Source organism: Octodon degus, unplaced genomic scaffold (genome assembly GCF_000260255.1).
Source record: "Octodon degus isolate 3935 unplaced genomic scaffold, OctDeg1.0 scaffold00040, whole genome shotgun sequence".
In the NCBI taxonomy this organism is placed as follows: Eukaryota; Metazoa; Chordata; class Mammalia; order Rodentia; family Octodontidae; genus Octodon; species Octodon degus.
In genome coordinates, this window is record NW_004524616.1 from 1,402,039 (window position 1) to 1,410,954 (window position 8,916).

General features: G+C 39.8%; 1 protein-coding gene across 4 annotated transcripts in view; it reads left to right on the plus strand.

Annotated features, from left to right (window-relative positions):
* Nucleotides 1–8,916, plus strand: part of Rbm27 (RNA binding motif protein 27) — a 77,412-nt gene that overhangs the window by 410 nt on the left and 68,086 nt on the right. The gene's annotated exons all lie outside the window — the stretch shown is intronic.

Here is an 8,916-nt window from a genome sequence, read left to right on the forward strand (position 1 = left end):
CCGAGGGGGGCCGCCGGGCGCCGGGCGCGGAGGCGGTGCTGCTGTGGGACCCGGCTGGGGGCGGCGGCGGCCCGGACCGGAGGGCTTTTTAAATACAAATCCGGCGCTGGGGGGCCGGGAGGGGAGGGGAAACCCTGCTGCTGGGGAACTAAGCGAGCTGCTGGGCTTGTGGAGGGATTCTGAAATGTGAATATTGAGGTCTTGAAGGGGAGAGCATTCTGGCTTGACAAACAGTATTAATCCGGGACCACAAGACCTAGAAGCGGAGCATCCAGAGCCTTTTCAAATTATTAGGGCAGGAAAGGGTTGCACGAGTCGGGAAGCTTAGTACTAACTGGCGAGCCCACAGTGTGGGTATTGAGGGGTTTTAAGATACGGGGAGTTAGTAAACGTGATAGCAAGGATTTTAAGGCATTATCGAGGAGTTGATAGCGTTCGGGGGAGAGGTTAAAAAAACTGAGTGCTTATTATTATTATTATTTTTTATTTTTATGAGTTTGAGGGAGGAAAGGGCCTCAACTGCTGTGTAATATTTGTGGAGAACTCAAAAGGGATATGTATACTTGCAGCGTCTAGGCGTTTTGTTAGGTACAGGTATTTGAGGAATAAAAAGGGTACTACACACGATAAGGGTCTTGTAAATGTTGAAAGATGAGGAGGACAACTGAAGGTAGTTTGGTTGAGGGGTTGTTTTCAAGGGGCAAGAAAGAACATGAGACTTGTCCTTTTAAAATATTTGGGTAGCGTTAGGTAGTTGTGGAGATACTGTCAAGGAGCTTTTTTGGGTAACGTTTAAGGGGCCAGAGTTGTGTGGGGTGTTTATTTGGGGGGATTCTGGGATATGGCTGGTCTCTGCAACAATCTCCAAAGAAGGTGGAGGAAAAGAGAAAGGATGGAGGGTAGGGGGAGATGTCTTCTAATTCTTTGGAATGAGGATAGCAGGAGAGTAATGGAGAGGAAAGAAATTTCCTGCCCCTTCATTTCCGATTCTTATTCTCTTATTGGACGTTAGGGGTTTCTATTTGAAAGAAAGGGGATAGAAGAGTTGGGTAGGTTTTGAATCGTTAGATCAGATTGCTTTTGTGGAAAAATTGAGTGAATTTTAGGGCGTGAAAATAGAGTAGTTTGGAAGGTGTGGAGGAAGCATGATAGAGTTGGGATGTTGGGAGACCTCAGCAAGCTACTTCCTAGTTGTCTATTTACTGGTCTTCCTAGGAAACCTTGTTAAATTTGTGTTTTTGTTGTTTGCTTGGGATGATATCTAGGAAGAGAGTTGGCCCTAGTCCAGTGTGTGAGCCTTGTGCAGGCAGTGTGGGTAGGGGAGGCAGCATTAGGGATGTTCTGATGCTTGGAGTGGTAATGCACTTTGAGCAGAAGTGTGTGAATGAATAATATGCAGTAAGAATTGTGAGTGCTGTAGTAGTGGTAGTCTGGTTAGAGCGAATGGCTGGTGGACATGCTGGGCATTTTTGTAGAAGGATATGGGCTTCCTATATATGCACCTTACTTTTTCTACAGTAAAGTGTTTCGGGGCCCAAAAATGGAAATGGATTGTGATGTAAAAGTTTGAAATAAGATAGATTTCCTGAAACTGGTATGTGGAGAAAGAGGAAAAACGAAAAAGATCTGTAAACTGAAAATTTAGTTATCTCTGTATTATTATAGATTAAAAAGCCAATTTTGTACACCTGCTGTTTCTGTTGCTTTTTTTTAGAGGGGGTGGTTTTCTGTATAAATTGATATTTATTGATAGAGATCCTTTTAAAAATAGTAGATGTATATTTTATGTCTTTGGTAGAATGTGAGAATGTGACTGTTTTGGCGGACCTGGGGATTGAACTCAGACCCTTGTGCTTGCCAGGCAAGTGCTTATTCTGCTGAGCCATCTCCCTGGTCCCTATGACTACTTTTAATATTACAGTTTTTTCTTTGCGTTTTTGTTTTGGTCTGGGTAATGCATTTGTTTTTTGTTTTTATTGTCCAGATTTTTCATCTTACTAAGCTTGATTTCATTAGGGTTTTTTTTTGGGGGGGTGTGTGGCCTGATAGGAATAAAAATTTTCTTAAGATGACGACTCCTTGCTGGGCATGGTAGTGCAGTTCTGTAATCCCAGCACTGGGGTTGCAGCAAGGCTGAAGCAGGGATGTGACAGTGTGTTCAGGGGCAGAGAGTCTGGGCTACATAGTGAGTTCAAGAACAGCCTGAATGAACATGGTGAGACCCTGTCTCAAACAAGGGGGGGATGGTAGAACATTACTTGTGTTTTGTTTTTGCATTTGAGTTACATATTCAGTTTAAGAGACACATTATATCTTTTTTTTGTTACTTCCTTAGGTTGTCTTTTTTTGTTTGTTTGTTTTTGTTTTTCTTTTCTTTTCTTTTTCTTTTTCTTTCTTTTTTGTGGAACTGGGGATGGAAATCAGGCCCTTGTGCTTGCCAGGGAAGCACTTATTCCACTGAGCCATCTCTCCGGCCCCTTGTTTTTCTTTTCTTGAGATAGGGTCTCTTGGCCTTAAACTTTTGCCTCTTCTCCAGAATGTTGGGATTACAGGTGTGTGCCACCACACCTGGCTTTCATTTAAGTTTTTTTTTTTTTTAAAGGAAGATGTATGACCTGGGCTTGGGGTGTACCTTGGTGGTGGAGTGCTTGCCTGCAGTGCTTAAGCTCTAGTTTCCTATTATTACAAAACAAACCGCCCTACTAACATCATTGCTTAGGCTTAACAGTGTACGTGGCTGTCCTAGAAGTACAGAATAAAAATGCTTATTTTTAATTCACATAAGTATTAATTTTGGAAGATGTTAATAAATAATAAATGCAAATGTCACAAGTATTTTCATTATTGACACGTTGTCTTGGGAGATTATTTTTTGTTTAGAAATCCTTGAGTGGTATGCTAAACTGGGCAGTGTTTATAAATGTACTTTTTTGATTCTTTTATTTATTTTTGTGATACCAGGGATTGAACTCAGGACCTTGCATTTGCCAGGCAAGCTCTTTTTCTACTGTGCTATCTCCCTGGCCCCTAAATGTACTTTTTTGCATATTTCAAATTCAAGAAAATTTTCATAGCAGAATGACATGTTGCTACAACATAACATTTCAGAGCAGTTGTTAGACTTTCAAATATGGTAGTTGCAGTGGCTGGGTTGGAGTCAGAGTATGGCTATAGGCATGATTTCTGTTTCACTTTCTTTTTTTTTTTTTTGGCAGAACTGGGGATTGAACTCAGGCCCTTGCGCTTGCCAGGGAAGCGCTTGTTCCACTGAGCCATCTCCCCGGCCCCTCTGTTTCACTTTCTTATTTAGCCTAATTTATAGATAAGTAAATTTGTGAAAGCTGCTCATGTTCAAAGGTTTTTAAGCATGCTACATTTTGTCACTGAGCAAACATGTAAAACAAGCATGTAAGGTATTCTAAATTAATGCAGTTCACATCATGGACAGTTTTTCTCTCACCTTCCACTCATCTTGTAGACATGGAACATACCTGTTACTGGAAGCCAGAGGAAGAAGGCTGGAAGAATTAACTCGACTCTTAGTAGATTCTGCGAAACCATTTTTGTTGGCGTGTAGTGAAGAGGAGGAAAACTGTGTCTTAGTTGAGAAGTTCATGCCAGTTCCTTGAAAGTGTATAAATGGACTAGCTGATCCTAGTTCTCATCTGTCCTCTCATTCAAAATGTCATAGATATCCTAGGCAGAGAGACTATGTAGGGATTTGCAGTTTGGAGATATGATAAGCTTCATTTTACCAGAAGTGAAGGCTCATTTTAAGGGCGCACATTCCTTAAAAGTAAGGTTCTAATACATCCAGGAGATAAATGAGTCACTGAAGAAATTTGTAAGTTTAGAAAATGTTTCATGTAATTTGGGATGTTGAGGCAGGAAGATTACAAAAACCAAAATAGTGGATGCAAGCATTTTTCAGTAACTGAACTGCATTTCTACCAAATGTGTGAAGTATGAATTCTACAGTTACTTAAATTATATATCACAAAATATAAAAATAAACATTTACATTTGCTTGCTTGGCTTATTGTAAAAATTTGAATTGGTATGTGGTTTTTTGTTTTGGGGGAGTGTACTGGGAATTGAACTTACAACCACATAGTTGCCAGGTAGGAGTTATGCTGCTGAGTTATCCTCAGCATTGGTATGTGTTTTTAAAAAGTGATGGTTGCCAGGTGTGGTCGAGCATGCCTATAATCCCAGCACTTCAGAGGCTGAGGCAGGCCAACTTGGGCTACATAGTAAATTGAAGGCCAACCTGAACTGCATTGTGAGACCCTGTCTCAAAAAGACAAAACAAAACAGAAAAACAAGCAAGTTATGGCATTTGTAAATTTGGACAATTTTATCTGTATATTCTAATAATGCATCTTTTTTAAAAAAATTTACGTGTTTGTATAGTGTGTCCCTATACAGCTCAGACTCATAGTAATCCTCCTGTTTTAGCCTCTCCAGAGCTGCAGTTACTGGCGTGCACTACCACACCAGGTCTCAGTGGCCAGCTTGGCACACCCGGGGCTGGGATGGCACAATATGCAGTACCAGAGATCAAACCCGGATCCTTGCACTTGCCAGGCAGGCACTTAGACTGCTGAGCTCTCTCTCCAGCCCCATACACTTTTTTTTTTGAATAAGGAGCATTTAGTTTTTAGTTACTTTATCTCTGACAATTTTGGAAAAATTGTCTAACCTTTTTTTGTTGAACAGAACTAATTAATTTACCTACTCACATACATGTTAAGGATGCATACTATGAAAAGTACTTTGTGTACTTCATTAATTCTATTCTGTAAATTTTATGTTTTGAATTATAAGAACATATTAAATGTACTGCAAAGGTAAGTTGTTTGTTAATGTTCAACATCACTATTTAAAAATATTAATCTGGGGGCCGGGGAGATAGCTCAGTGGAATAATCACTTGCCTGGCAAGCGCAAGAGACTGAGTTCAATTCTTGGTTCCAGCGGGGGTGGGGGTGGGGGGGGATTATTCTCATGCAAGGCACAACCAGTTGGTTCCATAAGTGAGAACAAGATTTGCTAGTGAAAGTCGTTTACTTGATAGGCAGTTTTTGTGAGATCTGACTATGTCAGTATGTTTTTAAATACAAGAGAAAGAGTATGTTGTCATCTTGGAGTGTGATAGAAAAGATAGCAGTAAATGTTCACTAAGATTATTTTATTTGTTTATATTTTTTGCTCAGCAATCACAGCAGATATACTTTGGTTAAATCTAGTATTTACATACCTCAATAGTTTTGTAATCTTTGTCAAGTTAGACTCAGGTTGGTAATCTCCACAGTTGCTCAAGTGGGAGGGGAAAAAAATCATCTAGCAATTACTGGACTTGACCTCCTGATAAATTAGTTGAGTTAAGTAAGTATTTTGGAACTATAGTCTCAATATTGGGAAGCATTAAAATTTTTATACAGTATAGTACTGGCTTCAAAGACTTAATGTGCATATAAAGTGTGGTGAGGCTTGTTTATGGAGACCATTCATAGTTTCATAAAAAGGACTTAGTTTGGCTAGAAGACTTATTGGCAAGTCTTAGTCTACTAAGTTAAGAACATATTTGTTCTTTTGTCCTTGGTCTGCCTCCTGAATATGTCTGACTTCATTCTTCCTGGCCCAACAGCTATAGGCTAGAAGCCAGAAGTTGCTTTTATAGCCCTGTGTTTCCTACCACTCTCTTTTCTCAACCTCTTACAATATTGTTACTTAGTTTTATGCCATTTGTTATTTTGTTTTATAATTATTTATTTCATATCCATTTCTTATGTGACTAGAGGGTAAGATTCCATTACCAAGTAAGATGTTTGCTACCTATTTAACAGTAAATATTTAAACAAATGAATATCCTCATGTGTGTTTACATTTGTTGACAATTAGAAAAGTAAGATTGGGCTAGGGAAGTAGCTCTGTGCTGGATGGATGGGTACACAAAAATTATTTTTTAGTTTAATTTTGTGTATTTAGTACTGGTATTACTTTAGGAGCTGTAGTCTAATTATTGAACTGTTGTTTTTATTTTTATGTTTTTTTTTAATAATGTCTCTTTTTATTTTATTTATTTTTGTGGCCAGTTCAGCCCACCCTGGGAGCAGGGCTGGTATGGCATGTGGTGTCGGGGATCGAACTACGGTCCCTAGGCTTGCTTAAGCTCGCCTAAGCAGGCGCTTTTAGACCACTGAGCTATCCTGCCGGCCCTGAATTGTTTTAAATTGACAAATTATATACATATTTTACCCTCAAATCTTGATTTTTTTATATGTCTTGATTTTTCTAATTGACATTATTATTACATCAGAAGCATTCTTCACCTTTATGCGTTTTTTTTTTTTTTAACCATCCCTTTGGATGCATAGTTGTTCATAAAGTTCCAATAAAAAGAGAATGGTTATCTTGACTCAACATTCTCTATTTGTTTTTTTTTTTTTTTTTTTTTTGAGACAGAATCTCACTATGTAGTTCAGGCTGGCCTTGAACTCAGTATGTAGCTCAAGCTGGCAGTCCTTTTTACTCAGCTTCCCAGCATAAGGGTGGCAGAGGCAGGAGAATCCTTGAGTTCAAGGCCAACCCAGGCTACAAAGTGAGTTCTAGACCAGCGCAAATTGCATTGTGAAACTCTGTCTCAAAAAAAAAAAAAAAAAAAAAAAAAGAAGGGGGAAAAAAAGAGACAAATTAGAGAATTTTACAAATAAGGCATTCTTAGAGCAGTATTTCTGTTTTCCTAATAATTCTAATTAGTTTAAAATTTGTGCAGTATTGGGAGTTGAACTCAGGGCTTTTGCACTGAGTGACCCCCTCCCACCTTTCACTTTGTTTTGAAGGATTTTTTTTTTTTTTTTTTTGCTCCGAATGCCTTCAGGGCAGGTTTGGCTGGCTTGAGTTGTGGGGATGGAACCACAGCAACCTGAACCTGACTGCTTTGTTGAAGCTGCCACTTAAAGAACTGAGCTAAGGGGCAGGCCCCCTTCACTTTGTTTTGATACAGCATCTTGTTAGGTTGCTAAATTGTGCAATCCCCAGGCGTGAACATGTGATCCTCCTGCCTCAGCTTCTCTGAGTGCAGAGATTGTAGGTGTGTCTCACTATTCTTGGCTCTAATTGATTTTATTTAAAAATTAATTTAGCAGATAATTAAAACATCTTATATGTAATAATATGCAGATGTGAAATTTTTCTTTTTCTTTTAAATCTGTCACAGAATTTATTTTCCATTTTTTTTCAAATATATTTATTTATTTATTTTATTTGTTTATTTATTTATTTAGTGTGTGTGCGCGGCCAGCTCAGCCCACCAGGGGGCGGGGCTGGCTGGCATGTGGTGCTGGGGGATTGAACCGTGGTCCCTGTGCTTTGCTTAGCTTAGCTTGTTGTAAGTAGGTGCTTTAGACCACTGAGCCATCTCACCAGCCCTTTCTTTTTCTTATTTTAAAAATTTATGTATTTGGTACAGGGTCTCACTACACAGCTTGGATTTGTAGTGATCCTCCTGTTTTCAGCCTCCCCAGGGTTGGGATTATAGGCATGCACCACCACACCCAGACTGGGTCCCTGGGCTCAGGGCACCCTGGGGCAGGGCTGGCATGGCATGCAATACTGGTACGGGGTACCAGGGATCGAACCCTGGTCCCTGCGGTTGCCTAAGCAGGTGCTTAGTCTGCTGAGCTATCTCGCTGCCCTTCTTTATATTTATTTATTTATTTTTTTGGCGGAACCAGGGATTGAACTCAGACCCTTGTGCTTGCTAGGGAAGCGCTTATTCCACTGAGCCATCTCCCCAGCCCTGCCCTTCTTTATAGTGAAGGGTCTATAGGGTGGTTAGGGTTCTCACTACTAGATCGGATTCGTAGTGATCCTCCTGTTTACAGTTGCTCAAGAGCTGGGATCACAGGCATACGCCACCACACAGTCTCAATTGCCGTCTCACATCCCCCCCGCATGGCAGGCCCTGCATTGAACCTCTGGCCCCTGTGCCTGCTTGCAGGTGCTTTAATCCACTGAGCTATTTGGCTGGCCCTCTTTTTAGTTTTTTGAGGCAGGGTATGAATATGATGTTCACACTGATCTTTTTTTTTTGGCGGACCTGGGGATTGAACTCATACCCTTGCTGTGGCCAGGGAAGCGCTTATTCCACTGAGCCATCTTCCCAGCCCTATCACACTGATCTTGAATGCACAGCAATCCTGCTGCCTCAGCCTCTTCAGTGCTGGGATTACAGGTGTGTGATTTGCAGGTGTGAATTTTAAGGACTCTTATTAGTTTTAGGAAATTTCTTTTGTTGATTCTTTGTCTTTAGTAAAAGGTCACTATTAGGTGGGACTTAAAAATCATTTTTGTCTTACTGATATCTATTTGAAAAGGGTGCTCTAAAATTGATTTTATGTGTATGAAATTACAGCTAAATTTTAGTTTCAAATGTATGCTTTCCACCTGATCTATAATGAATTACTTAGTCTTTACAAATTTATAACTTTAACTCTTGTGTGATAATTTAAGATGTGTATTTTTACTTCTTCTATCTGGAAACATTTATATTTAATATAAACAGGGGCCCAAAATGAAGAATTCTTTTTATTCCAAAAATGTACTTATTATTCTTATAGCCAAGTAGAAATGAAATTTTATAAGCTTTGGTTCCAGGTAAGTAGCAGAAAGTGTTTCTGTCTCTGTTTGAGAGTCTCTCTGTGTTAATTTAGATTGGCTTGGACTTGCAGTGATCTTCTCTATCTTTTTTTTTTTTTTTTGCTCCGAATGCCTTCAGGGCAGGTTTGGCTGGCTTGAGTTGTGGGGATCCAACCACAGCAACCTGAGCCTGACTGCTTTGTTAAAGCAACCACTTAAAGAACTAAGCTAAAGGGCAGGCCCCCCTCCATATGTATTTTTTTTGCGGAACTGG